The following is a 14,781-nucleotide window of genomic DNA, read 5'->3' as shown; positions in this document are numbered from 1 at the left end:
CAAGAGCATTCTGAACAAAAAAACAACAGCAAAAAGCCAAGATAAAAAGGGGGGGAGGGGGGCTAAAAAAAGGCAAAAAAGTTGCATCTAATCTCTGCGATCTTCAGGGTTAGGCCACATGTTTTCATCAACATCACATCTGATGTTATCCAAGTCGATGCACCTGGGATAAAACCGCCTGGTATGTCGGATCCACCCTTGGCAATCGTCAACTGTGATGTCCCTGGAGCCAGCATCCATGGCTTCAAGGAGGGACATCTGGTCATGTGGCTGATGGTCATAAACCTTCCACCGCCATGCAGAAAAGAACTCCTCTATGGGGTTGAGGAAAGGTGAATAGGGTGGAAGGAAGAGACTCACCAGTCTTGGGTGGACTTCAAACCATGTTGTTATTGCTTGCGAGTGATGGAAAGCCACATTGTCCCAGGTAATTACAAAGGTCCTCATGTTTTCACCCTCCTGACCCTGCTCTGGAACCAGGCGCTGGTGGAGATCATTGAGAAAGGCAAGCAAGCGCTCTGTATTATAGGGTCCAACCTGACATTTGTGAAGGAGTAATCCTGCATTTGCAATTGCTGCACACATGGTAATGTTTGCCCCTCTCTGTCCTGGCACATCAACTGTGGCCCTTTTTCCAATTACATTCCGTCCACGTCGACGCCTTTTGGCCAGATTGAATCCTGCCTCATCGATGTATATGAATTTATGAGGGGCCTGGTTGGCCTCCAATTCCATAACTCTCTGAAACAAAGTTTATGTAAGTCATGTTAGTACTGTATACCATACTGTACTGTAACCTAGTATTGTGTAGGTTACCTACTTGCAAAGTGCAAAGCTTATAGAACTGGACATTGGATTGAATATACACTGTACCTGGACATATTGTCGTCGTAGCTCCTATGTTTGGACAATGTCCGCGAAATGGTTGTGAGGCTGATTCTATCGATATTGTCGAATATCTCATGGTCCGCCACAATTCTGGTTTGTATTTCACGCAGTTTTATTGCATTATTTGCAGTAACCATTTCCACAATGGCAAGCTCCTGATCATTACTGAGGAGCTTTCCTCTTCCCCCAGAGGGTGGAAGACGTTGCATTCTTTAGAAAGACAGACAATTCAACATATGCATTACTGTATGACCATATTGACATGTCAAGTGAGAATAGGAACAATCCATGTAAAATGCAATACTTACCTGTTGGTTTGTTGAAAGGTGCGTATAATGGAGGCAACCGTTGACCGCCTCAAATTGGGCTGCACTCTTTCACCAGCCTCTCTTAGTGAAAGACCATGGTTGATTACATGGTCAATGATAGTGGCACGAATTTCATCACTGACTACTGTTCTTGCAGCCCTTGGAATGCCACCACCACGCATTCTTACACCTCTACCTTGCCCTCTCCTTGGGCCTGCTCTTCTCCCTGGGCCCCTTGCTCTTACTCTTCCTCGACCAGACATTACAGTGTTTGTCTTTTTTTTGTTTCCAAAAACATCACTCCTCAAGGTCTTGCCTTATGAACCCCACTGAGTCTAAGCCAGAATGGAAGAAGGTGTGGTTGGCCCAATTTACCCAACATAAATCAGCTGTGTGTCAATTATTCAATTGTTTGTTTGTTTACAGCTGAGATATATTATTGATATTGATATTGTTTTTGTACTGATATCATTGCAGGGGCAGAGGTTTTTATACTGTATCTACGGTTTGGAATATTGTTTTTGCTATTGTGGGATGTTGTGTGTTAACATTCGTAGATACTACAAGAACAGTCCATAGTTTTGTTGGGAGGTATAACTTGTCTGTTAAGAAAATGTAAGCATTGTGGAAATGTGTTCACTGACTGCATATTGGGTGAACACGACATGAAATGTGTGAATGGTATGGCCACAACAGACCGATCCTGTGCTAATTGTGTTTAGAGTTTTGCAAATGTGACAACTGTTTGGACAAACGCTTGTTAGCGACTGTAAAAAACTGTAAGTCAGAACAATTCACAACACAGGAAGCTGTAATTAAGCTCTAATTAATAAACAGAAATCCTTCCAAACCTGGTCAACTGGTATGGTTCTGTAAGTCTGATTAGGTGAGGGGAATTCTAGCAGAAAGCAGCTTGTAATGCACCTCCAACGGTCTCACAGAAAATCCTGACTGGCAGCTGAGATTATATTTTCTGCATCTGCAAGTCTTCTAGGGTCTGCAATGAATAATATGGAGTGTGGAGAGATTATGACCATGCAGTGTTTAAAGCTTTGAAGTACTGACATTACTTTGAGTTTGATTCCGCAAAGAAAACTCTGTTTTCATGGATTCCTGGATGTTAAACTTAATTGTTACACCTCGTAAAGCAACTACGCTGATCATTTCATTAAAGATGAAAGAACTTAGACAGTTTTTACCTCTCAGTGACCTCTCAGTTACCTCTCAGTGACGAACAAACGCAGTGTTCGTTTGACTTTGGGACCGGAGAGAGTTTTGGACCCAGAGTACTCCACGAGGCTCCTGACTACGGTAGCCGTAATGCTCCGACAATCCATCAAGCGGTGCGGCTTCGTAGCTTACCAAAGGTGTACTACAACATTTGAGCGCGGTGTACCACATAAAATCCATTCGAGGTCTGTAAGCACAACCAGAATTCATACATAAGGTGCACCGGATTATAAGGTGCACTGTCGATTTTTGAGAAAATTAAAGGATTTTAAGTGTGCCTTATAGTGCGGAAAATACGGTATATTGTTGTGCCACTTAGGTTCTTTAATCAGGGGTAGGCAGGATGTAGTGCAGTTTTTTTAACCATTCAGTAGGTTATATCACCACCTCAATGACATGATTGATCTCCATCCTTTGTAGTTCCTCTTCTACTTTCAGCAGCATGGAATAAGGCACCAGGTGGGCAGTGCCGTGCTCCCCGTAAGGCTGCTAATATACACTTGTCTTGATATACACCTCACACGCCTCATCAGATTCATCTTAACTGACAGGAAATGGCTGAATAGGTTGTTGACTTTGTGTTCATGGACTACAAAGTCTTTAAAAGGATAGTCTTTGCCCCTGTATCATATTGTGACAATAAAAGAGCTGAGACACAACAGCTCCCCTCCTGATGGAGGTCAGATGGTTTTAATTGTCCTTCTCAAAGAGACATGACTCCATTCTCCTGTTGGCAACTTTATTACCCTCTTTTGAGTTTTGGAGTTTAATGAAGCATAGCATCCCATAGCTAACACGTTCTCTCATCTCACACTGCTCATATTCGTTTCTACTCCTCACATTTTCACTCATGCTCACTCGTGACATCACAAGCCAGTCTGAACTTGAACCTTTTGGGGATAGTATAACTAGAATAACTCACAGAAAATGTCCAAAACAAAAATACAATTAGAATACTCCTTTCTGAAACCTCAAATCTTTTCCACGGATTACAGTTTTTGCTCGTTGCTTGAACACTATAAACTCATGCTTAGACTAAAGTAACACAACTTGAAGCTTTTGTTACCATACCTCAAACACATGTACCCATACCTTAAACAAAAGTGCTGCTTTGCACTCTGGTTGCAATTATGCAACACACTTACTCCTTTATGCAACACACATGGTCCTGCATACTACACTCTATTTCATACATAAGACACTTCGTTCAAAAATGAAATTTCAGGGTGCCATTTGGAAAACACATGTATCCAAAATACAAAACACATCGGGTAATTGCAACCACTCAAATATACACCTGAAGGCACTTACTTGCAAAACTGAACACCAATTAGCCAACCACAAAAAGCCCTCAGTTTAGCCATTTCAAGAACTTTGCAAGCATGGATGGAGGGAGAGCAAGAGGAAGAGGAGGAGGAGGTCAAAGAGGCCATGCACGGACCCATATTTCTGATGATATAAGAGCAACTTTGGTGGACCATGTCATCAACCACGGCCTGACTATGAGGGAAGCTGGGCAGAGAGTCCACCCACATCTAAGCCGCTTCACAGTGGCATCTGTAATACGAACATTCCGACTAGAAAACAGGTATGTCTTCACCTCCATACCTTCTGCTCTACTCAGATGGTTTTATAGCACTGTTCTACAGTATATCACATTACCATATCAAGTGTACGGGGTGCTAATGCTCCTTTTGCAGCCAAAGTGGTAGTTTCTGTGAAACATACCATGATTACTTATATTGAAGTACAGTGTTGTACAGTGGATGATACAGTATATACAGTGAAGTACTGTAAGAAAAATAAGCAAACCGATGACAATATGTGGTTGTATTTCTCTAGAATGACTCAAAGACCTTCTGGGGGAGGACGCCAACGCCTGTTCACACAACGGCAGGAACTTGCTGTTGTGGACCTAGTGAGGGCAGACAATGCCATCCGTCTCCACCAGCTACGACGGAAAATACTTGCAGACAGGCGAGTGTTCAGCAACATAGACCGTGTGAGCATCACCACCATCAGACGCATCTTGGGTAAACACAGCATCACCATGAAGCAGCTCTACAGAGTCCCATTCGAGAGGAACAGTGACAGGGTCAAAGGACTTCGAGCTGAATATGTACGGGTACGTGTAACTGTCCCTTACATTTACAATAGAGTATTGGTGAAGTCCAGTAGCAGCTGAATATGTACCATATCAGTACCACATGGATCTATTCTGAGAGCTACACAGGTACCTGTGTGATGGGGTGAGGGTGCTGTATGTGTAGCACTGTAGTACAGTGATATGTTCCCCTTTTTTTCAGAGAATCTTGGCCATGGATGGAGCTGCACAGCCTCATGAATACATTTTCATTGATGAAGCTGGATTCGACCTGAGCAATGCGGCGACATTCAGGTGACAGCAATCCATGGATGGTTTTGACATGGAAGAGGATATTTTCCCCAGTGCCTAGCAGGAGAAGACATTGCTTGCGATGTTGATGAGGTCCTGTGGCCAGACCCCAACAGACGGTGGGATCCATGAGCCCACGTATGCACAATTGTCATGATTTTTTGTTTACAGTATAGTGTTTTTTCTATTACTGTATTATGGTTTTTTTTTTGTTTTTGTTTTTTTTGCTTTATCTGAATTCATGGTACTGCAATGTACAATATTGAGTAGGTCTATTTGCTTTTTTGGTTGTTTGCAAATGTGTCTCCTGAAAATATGCCTTCTGAATGAACAATGGAAATCAAAGACTGCAATGCTTTATATAAAGTAGACTAGTGTGTTCCTCCTGCTCTGTAAGTGTTTGCATATGATGCAAGTATGTGTCATTTTGTCAACAGAGTTACATTTTGACAAAGGAATGTTAGGTTTTGATAGCAGAGTTTAGGTTTTGAGAGTAGAGTTTCAATTTGGTGCAGATGTGAATGGTATATTTCCCAGTGTTGTGTCATGTTTACTTGTGTTTAGGGTTTTGGCACAATGAGCAAAGTTTTGCAAAATGTGTTCAGGCAACGGGCAAAAACTGTAATGAAATGCAAATAATTTCAAACATTTCAATTCAATTCAATTCAATTCAATTTTATTTATATAGCGCCAAATCACAACATAAGTCGCCTCAAGGCGCTTCATAGATACAGAGAAAAACCCAACAATCATATGACCCCCTATGAGCAAGCACTTTGGCAACAGTGGGAAGGAAATTTCTAGATCACAACACCATCAGCCCCTGTGTTGATCTTAAATTCTACTGGGATGGAATCTACATTTAGTTGCACAGTCCATGCTTCATTTCTCTCATTCACATCAAACACCAAACCCACAAATTATGAGGTCTGCCCACCCTTCTCAGTCTCAGTGGCCTCATTCACTGACCTGCTTTTACGACACACTGTGGCTCAGGGTCCCATTTTGAGACAATTGTCATATGAAGCTTTCACTTCAGGGCACTTCAGGGCGATCAAAACCGGTTCTGAAGCAGGTGAAAACCTGGCCAGCAGGAGCCATCTCTGCTCTTCAGGACTGCTTCGAGAGCACTGAGTGGAACATGTTTAGGGAGGCTGCAACTTACGGCGACTTCACTGACTTGGAGGAGTACACGTCATCAGTGTCCAGCTACATCAACAAGTGCACCGATGACGTCACTGTCTCCAAGACCATCATCTCACGACCCAACCAGAAACCGTGGATTACTGCCCCCCTCACTGGATCCACTTCAATTTGCATACCGCCATAACCGCTCAACGGACGACGCCATCTCCACTGCACTCCATCTTGCCCTGACACACTTGGACAAGAAGGACTCACACGTCCGAATGCTGTACATAGATTTCAGCTCAGCATTCAACACGATCATCCCCCAACAACTGATCGGAAAGCTGAGCCTGTTGGGCCTGAACACCTCCCTCTGCAACTGGATCCTGGACTTTCTGACCAGAAGGCCTCAGTCAGTATGGATCGGGAACTGCACCTCCAGCACCACCACACTGAGCACTGGGGCCCCACAAGGCTGTGTGCTCAGTCCTCTGCTGTTCACACTGCTGACTCATGACTGTGTAGCAACACCCAGTTCAAATCACATCATTAAGTTTGCTGATGACACGACCGTGGTGGGTCTCATTAGCAAGAACGACGAGTCAGCGTACAGAGAGGAAGTGCAGAAACTAACGGACTGGTGTAAAGACAACAACCTGTCTCTGAATGTTGACAAGACAAAAGAGATGGTTGTTGACTTTAGGAGGACACGAGGCGACCACTCACCGCTGAGCATCAACGGCTCCTCTGTGGAGATCGTCGACAGCACCAAATTCCTGGGCGTCCACCTGGAGAAGGACCTCGGCTGGTCCCTCAACACCAGCTCCCTGCACAAGAAAGCCCAACAACGTCTCTTCTTTCTGAGAAGACTGAGAAAGGCCCGGCTTCCACCACCGATCCTGACCACCTTCTATAGAGGAACTATCGAGAGCATCCTGAGCGGCTGCATCACTGTCTGGTTTGGGAACTGTGCCATATCGGACCACAAGACCCTACAGCGGATACTGGGAACAGCAGAGAAGATCATCGGGGTCTCTCTCCCCTCTATTGAGGACATCTACACCACACGCTGCATTCGCAAAGCCACCAGCATTGTGGCTGATCGGACACACCCCTCTCACACACTCTTCACACTTCTGCCATCTGGAAAAAGGTACCGAAGCATTCGGGCACACACATCCAGACTGTGCAACAGCTTTTTTCCACAAGCCATCCGTCTCCTCAGCAAAAAGGGACTGACTGATAAACACACACACACACACACACACACACACACACACACACACACACACACACACAAACATTATCACTCAGGTTAACTCAACTACCTCAAAACATTGAGACTGGACTGACTAATCAACACAAGCGCAAACACACTGACCTACACCACCAAACCATCGTACACACCAACCTGTAAATGCTCTTTTGCACAATATTATTACTGGACTTTTTGCACTAACTTCTGTACTTCCTAATTTTTGCTGCTACACTAAGGAATGTTTACTGTTCCTCCACTACCTCAACTCATCATCACAAAACCTTATTACAGTTTTTGCCCACTGCTTGAACACATTTTGCAAAACTCCGCTCTCTGTGCCAAAACTGTACACACAAGTACACATGACACAACACTGGGAAATATACCATTCACATCTGTGCCAAATTGAAACTCTACTCCCAAAACCTAAACTCTGCTGTCAAAACCTGACATTCCTTTGTCAAAATGTAACTCTGTTGACAAAATGACACATACTTGCATCATATGCAAACACTGACAGATCAGGGGGAACACACTAGTCTTCTTTATATAAAACACTGCAGTCCTTGATTTCCATTGTTTATTCAGAAGGCACATTTACAGGAGACACATTTTCAAACAACCAAAAACGCGAATAGACCTACTCAATACTGTACATTGCAGTACCATGAATTCAGATAAAGCAAAAAAAACAACAACAACAACACAATAATACTGCAATAGAAAAAACACTATACTGTAAACACAAAAAACCATGACAATTGTGCATAAGTGGGCTCATGGATCCCGCCGTCTGTTGGGGTCTGGCCACAGGACCTCATCAACATCGCAAGCAATGTCCTCTCCCGCTAGGCACCGGGGAAAATATCCTCTTGCATGTCGAAACCATCCATGGATTGCTGTCACCTGAATGTCGCCGCAGGCCTGTTCCATTGCCTGCAGAAGAGGCATGCGGGCATGTGGTTGGCGGTCATATACTCGCCATCTCCAAGCCAAAAAAAATTCCTCTATAGGGTTCAAAAATGGTGAGTAAGGGGGCAAGTATACCACTTCAAATTGATTGTGGTTGGAGAACCAGGCCTGGACCAGAGCAGCCCGATGGAAACTGACATTATCCCATATCACCACAAACCTGGGCTGATCTGGTCTGTTCTGTACAACTATATCATGGAGAGCATCTAGAAATGTGAGTATATGTTGGCTATTGTATGGACCTAGTATTGCATGATGGTGCAGAAGCCCTCGAAGGCATATGGCGGCACATAATGTGATGTTTCCCCCGCGCTGCCCTGGGACGTGCACAATTGCCCTTTGGCCAATTACATTACGACCCCGTCGTCTTGTTTTGCTCAGGTCGAATCCAGCTTCATCAATGAAAATGTATTCATGAGGCTGTGCAGCTCCATCCATGGCCAAGATTCTCTGAAAAAAAGGGGAACATATCACTGTACTACAGTGCTACACATACAGCACCCTCACCCCATCACACAGGTACCTGTGTAGCTCTCAGAATAGATCCATGTGGTACTGATATGGTACATATTCAGCTGCTACTGGATTTCACCAATACTCTATTGTAAATGTAAGGGACAGTTACACGTACCCGTACATATTCAGCTCGAAGTCCTTTGACCCTGTCACTGTTCCTCTCGAATGGGACTCTGTAGAGCTGCTTCATGGTGATGCTGTGTTTACCCAAGATGCGTCTGATGGTGGTGATGCTCACATGGTCTATGTTGCTGAACACTCGCCTGCCTGCAAGTATTTTCCGTCGTAGCTGGTGGAGACGGATGGCATTGTCTGCCCTCACTAGGTCCACAACGGCAAGTTCCTGCTGTTGTGTGAACAGGCGTTGCCGTCCTCCCCCAGAAGGTCTTCGAGTCATTCTGGAGAAATACAACCACATATTGTCATCGGTTTGCTTATTTTTCTTACAGTACTTTACTGTATGTACTGTGTCATCCACTGTACAACACTCTACTTCAATATAAGGAATCAGCCACTTTGGCTGCAAAAGGAGCATTAGCACCCCGTACACTTGATATGGTAATGTGATATACTGTAGAACAGTGCTATAAAACTATCTGAGTAGAGCAGAAGGTATGGAGGTGAAGACATACACAGATGCCACTGTGAAGCGGCTTAGATGTGGGTGGACTCCCTGCCCAGCTTCCCTCATAGTCAGGCCATGGTTGATGACATGGTCCACCAAAGTTGCTCTTATTTCATCAGAAATATGGGTCCGTGCATGGCCTCTTCGGCCTCCTCCTCCTCTTCCTCCTCCTCCTCTACCTCTTCCTCTTCCTCTTGCTCTCCCTCCATCCATGCTTGCAAAGTTCTTGAAATGGCTACGCTGAGGGCTTTTTGTAGTTGGCTAATTGGTGTTCGGTTTTGCAAGTAAGTGCCTTCAGGTGTGTATTTGAGCGGTTGCAATTACCCGATGTGTTTTGTATTTTGGATACATGTGTTTTCCGAATGGCACCCTGAAATTTCATTTTATGAGCGAAGTGTCTTATGTATGAAATGGAGTGTAGCATGCAGGACCATGTGTGTTGCATAAAGGAGTAGGTGTGTTGCATAATTGGAACTGGGGTGCAAAGCAGCGCTTTTGTTTAAGATAGGGGTACATGTGTTTGAGGTATGGTAACAAAAGCTTCAACTTGTGTTACTTTAGTCTAGGCATGGGTTCATGGTGTTCAAGCAACGGGCAAAAACTGTATTATGTTACGTTGTGTTTTTGTATCATTCTGTCATTTTGCTGCTCTTGTTTGCACATTTGCACGTGCACTTTGTTGTCTGCTGTCTGATAACAAAAAAAAAAGTCTTCCTTAGATAGTTAGATAGTTAGGTTTTTTTTGTTTGTTTTTTTGTTAATTTATGTTGTAATTTATGTTAGGTCAGTCTGTCTTGTCTCTGCTAGCCAGCTAACTAGGCCTCTTAGTTAGCTAGTTTAGTGTTTTCTGTTAATTTATGTTGTAAATTTATGTTGCATGCAGCACCTTGGTTCCTGGAGGAACGTTGTTTCGCCTCACTGTGTACTGTTAAACTGTATATGGTTGAAGTGACAATAAAACCAACTTGACTTGACTTGACTTGACTTGACTTGGCTTTTCATCTCTGGTTTGCTTTGTCTTGCCACATTTGTTTTCACTTGGTTGTCATGGCTTCCAGTTTGTGTTTTTCCATTTAAATCTAGAACTTGCAAGTTCACCTTTACTGGGAACTCCTCTGATTGTCTAATGGTCTGTATTCTATGTGCCAAGTTGAGGTTCTTCATCAGCTGAATCTTTTCACCTTTATATACACTGTTACGAGTTCAAAATTGGGTCACATTGCTCTGATAGTTTGTACAGGATTGTAAACAGTAGTTTGTGGTGCACACATTGGATCTGATAATTAAAAAACCTAAGCATTACATTTTGAAGAGAAACTAATTTTTTTTTAAAAAAAGGTACAGTGGGTTCAATTTATAGCTTAATAAAGCCACTATTGCAAGGAATAAAACACATATAATAATATTCAGAAAATCCAAAATGTAATTTCCCTAATGAAGACACAGGGTCTCTGGAAGATGGAGAAGAGAGTGATTTCTGGATTGGCTTGACAGCCTCAAGCTGTCATTTGAGCCATTACAGTTTTTGGGTACTTCATCCCCCAAAAGGTTCCCAAACGGTCAGCACTGCTGCTTTGTACACCAGCCAGCTGTACGTGAATCCTCTCCAACAACATTCATAATTACGTTACTGTATAGTACTATTTTCAGTGGAGGACCCAGTTGGTTTGATGTATTTTTTCATTTCAGCTGCATGACAGTTTGATGTTGTGCTGACTGCACAGCTCCGTTAATCTCGTTTTCTTCTTTCACTGTTGGTGAAACTGCATTTTCTTTTCCTTTAATCCTCCATAGCTGCCTCAAATCAAAAATGACAAATTGGCAAGACAGCATATGCTGCTTTTCAACATATGTTTTCTCATGAGTAGCAGTTCAAATCACCCATTAAAAAAAACTGATGGTGCAAAAGAGCCCCTGTAGCTCTTAAAAAGACTCAATCTTTCTTAGTTTTACTGCAATTCCAGTGTAATTCTTTGTGTCTAACTCTTCTTTTAAACTAGAAATGTTAAAAGTACAATAGAGCTGTGAAGCTTTGGAGCTGTGGAGCTTGATCTTAATCCAGATGACAGTGGCGTGTCTAGAAAATTTTTGTTGGGGGGGCCAGGTAGGGGCACAGATTTGGAGAAGGGTGGCAGATTTAATTGGCAGATAATGTTTAAAAAAAATTCTACCAACCATTAACCATAATTCAATAACCCTATAAACCTAATAACCAAATGCGCTTTTAACTCTTATTAGAATGAGATTTTAACCACTACGGTGCAAAGTTTTTAGATACTGCGTTGATAAAGTACAAGAGATACAATCAGTGCTTTGTCAGTGTTTACTCAGTATTCAAGGACAGCAATATTTGCATAGTATTTTTACTGACATGTAGTGCACATATGTTTTGGGCAAAAACATTTTTTAATATTAAAATATGAACATTTGTAACAAACAATTGACAAATTAGCCAGTTCCAATGCAAAACTTTATCTGCCTGTTAAAAAAAGAAGATAATCTTCTCACAAACTGGTGTTTGATTTTGAAACAGGAAAAAAGTGGGGAAACAACTGAAAAGACTAACATTTGAATAAAACCTGAAAGCAAGTAAATACTTTCTATGCTGCCTTATGGTAAACTTTGGTAATATTGATAAAGAACAACACTGGCTGATGATGAAATCCAGTCAGCTGGCATGGTGACACTGCCAGTATTAACATGCAGGGCTGGACCGGGACAGAAAATCTGGCATTTTGACTAGAGACTGGTATTAAAGGTATTAAAGCCATAAAGACTTTGAATGAAAACAAATGCTGTTGTGACAGTGATGTACAGTCTTGTTGGTATATGTATGATTTCTATACATTTTACGTCAGATAAAAACTTTGGTTGTAAGATTTAGATAATTATTTAATAAAAGCTAGGTATTTTAAATGAGAATAAGAAAGAAAAGTATTTCTTTGTGCCCCCCTTTCCTTGTTAATGCCCTACCTGGCCCCCTGGCAAATATTTCCTAGATCCACCTCTGCACAGTTACCAGCTCAGCTGCTTAGAAAAGGATCCTGGTGTTATTTGTCTCTCAGAAACAGTTCATAACTTCCCTTCAACTCATTCATGTCACCTAAAAGGTAAACCTGTTTCTCCATCACCTGTTCAGCTCTGATGGTTCAGTAAGGACATCTCCTGGTTTCATCTTCATGTTTCCCTCTCACCACATATACAAACCAACATCATGACCAGCAGTTTTACAGCTGTGGCTCCAGCAAACATCAGCTGATACTAGAAATTAATATTAAATAAATTCTAACAATAGCTGATCAAGCTTAAACGTGCTGCTGTTGTTTAGCGCGACATCTGCTGGTTTCCTCTTTCTGGCGCAAAGTGGGCGATAAATAAATGAGAGAGAAAAGCCGATCAGCTGATCATTGATCAGTTTCATGATTGAAGTAGAAACAGGAGAGGCAGGGGGAGAGAATGAGAGAAGAAGAGGCAGCTGTGCAGCGTAACGACAGAATAAATCCAGCTTTGTGTCTTTTTTCCATTCTAGCTAAAGTTCGGGACAAACTGCGTCTCTTCTCAGCTCAATACGAAACGTGTAATATTTTCTCTGAACGAGGGACCATCCCATTTTTTTAAGGAGCCGTTGGCAACTCTACTAACCTTATGAATAAAATAAAGTTCACTATCAGTAACATCATAGAACCCACCCAGCTGTATAAAAACTCCGTCAAGCTGGCTAGTACGCAGTACGAGTTATTGCAACTGACGGTAAAAAGTCAGCACAACGAAAATAAACTCCACCTAAACTTGGTTTATATCTGACCCAGATAGACTGCAGGTCATAATCGTACATTTGATTGAATTTTATTGTTTTACCTTTGGGGTGGCCAGTCTGGTTGGGGGGGTGGCCTGTGCCCCCCCAGGCCACCTCGCTGGACACGCCATTGCCAGATGACTCTGCTGGTTTGACGGGTTTGTTGTGGGGAGGTCTACAAATTCATACTGGCACTTGATTTTGACTGACGTCCACAGACAACCTCACACATGTACGAGTTGCACAAAGACACTGTATGAAAGAAACACAATAGAGCCATATGATGCACATGTCTACTCCACATAGAATGATTCAAAATATTTTTTCCACTTAACCCTTAAGTGCTCACCTCTTCAGAAATCCTTTTTGAAAATTAACTTGTATTTCACTCTGATGTGGATCAAATTTTTCATTTTTACCCTTGTAATATGCATGAATATGATATTTATACATCCATTGTCTTTTGTTTGTCCTTATCAGGGTTGGGGTTTGGGGGGTGGGGTGCTGTGTTGGTCCAGTTACTTCAAAAAAGTAATAGTAACTAATTACTGATTACTTGTTTTCAAAAGTAATCACGTTACTTTACTGATTACTTATTTTCAAAAGTAATTAATTACTTAGTTATTTTTTAAAAACACCATTTACAACCTGAAAAGGTAATAAAGCGATAGATCTTTCAGCCCAATTCTATTTTTTCTGCACATTCCAGCACATAAAATAAAATATTATTTTGTACGGTGTCATTTAGGTGGTGATATAACCTACTGCAGTACGGTGGCACGGTGGTTAGCACTGCTGCCGCACAGCAAGAAGGTCCTGAGTTCAACTCCAACATCAGGCTGGGGTCTTTCTGTGTGGAGTTAGTATTGTACAGCACTTTAGTCTACCAGGTGTGTTTTTAAAGTGCTATATAAATAATAATGGTGCAGGTGTGCCGCAGCGGTCAGTGGAAGAATCAGCGAGTTTCTCTGTGAATTTCACGTTCTGTCGTAGCGCACTCGGTGTTTGCTCGGAAGTTAAGGGTTTTTTTCACTGTAAAAAGAAGTTTTCTTCCCACACAGTGAACAGCGGACACTAATGATTTCGTCACTTTTTACAGAATCAAACTCAAAGTAAGGTCAGTACTTCCATGCTTTAAACGCTGCACCTCATACTCACTCCTGCACTCGATTTATTATCGAGTTGTTGTTGATCTGCACACAGCTGTTGCCACGAACGTCACACTCGCTTACGTCATTGTCATGAGACACTCCCACAAAAAAATCATGGTTTTAGTAACGCGTGCTTACGGGAAAGCAACAGTAATCTAATTACCCTTTTTGCAGTAGTAATCCCTTACATTACTTGTTACTTGAAAAAAGTAATCAGATTACCCATCCATGGTGGGGGGCAGGAGCATATCCTAGCTACCAGAGGGAGGGTACACCCTGGACAGATCAACTGTCTGTCGCAGGACTCAGACATGTCACTGTCAAAGTAATAAACTTCTTATTTAAATGTGCATATTTTTGTCCATTTAGTACTTAGATTTCAAACACATTTCAAATGAAAAAAATTGTGGGGAGAAAGGGTTATTTTAGTGATTAGATCTGTGACAATTATACAAGATCACCAGAACTATTCTTCCCTGCCATCTTGTCCAGAACGGAGAGCTGCTCAATGAGT

Source organism: Aulonocara stuartgranti (assembly GCF_965226115.1).
Source record: "Aulonocara stuartgranti genome assembly, chromosome: 6".
NCBI classification, from domain to species: Eukaryota; Metazoa; Chordata; class Actinopteri; order Cichliformes; family Cichlidae; genus Aulonocara; species Aulonocara stuartgranti.
Note: the sequence above shows the minus strand (reverse complement) of the source record.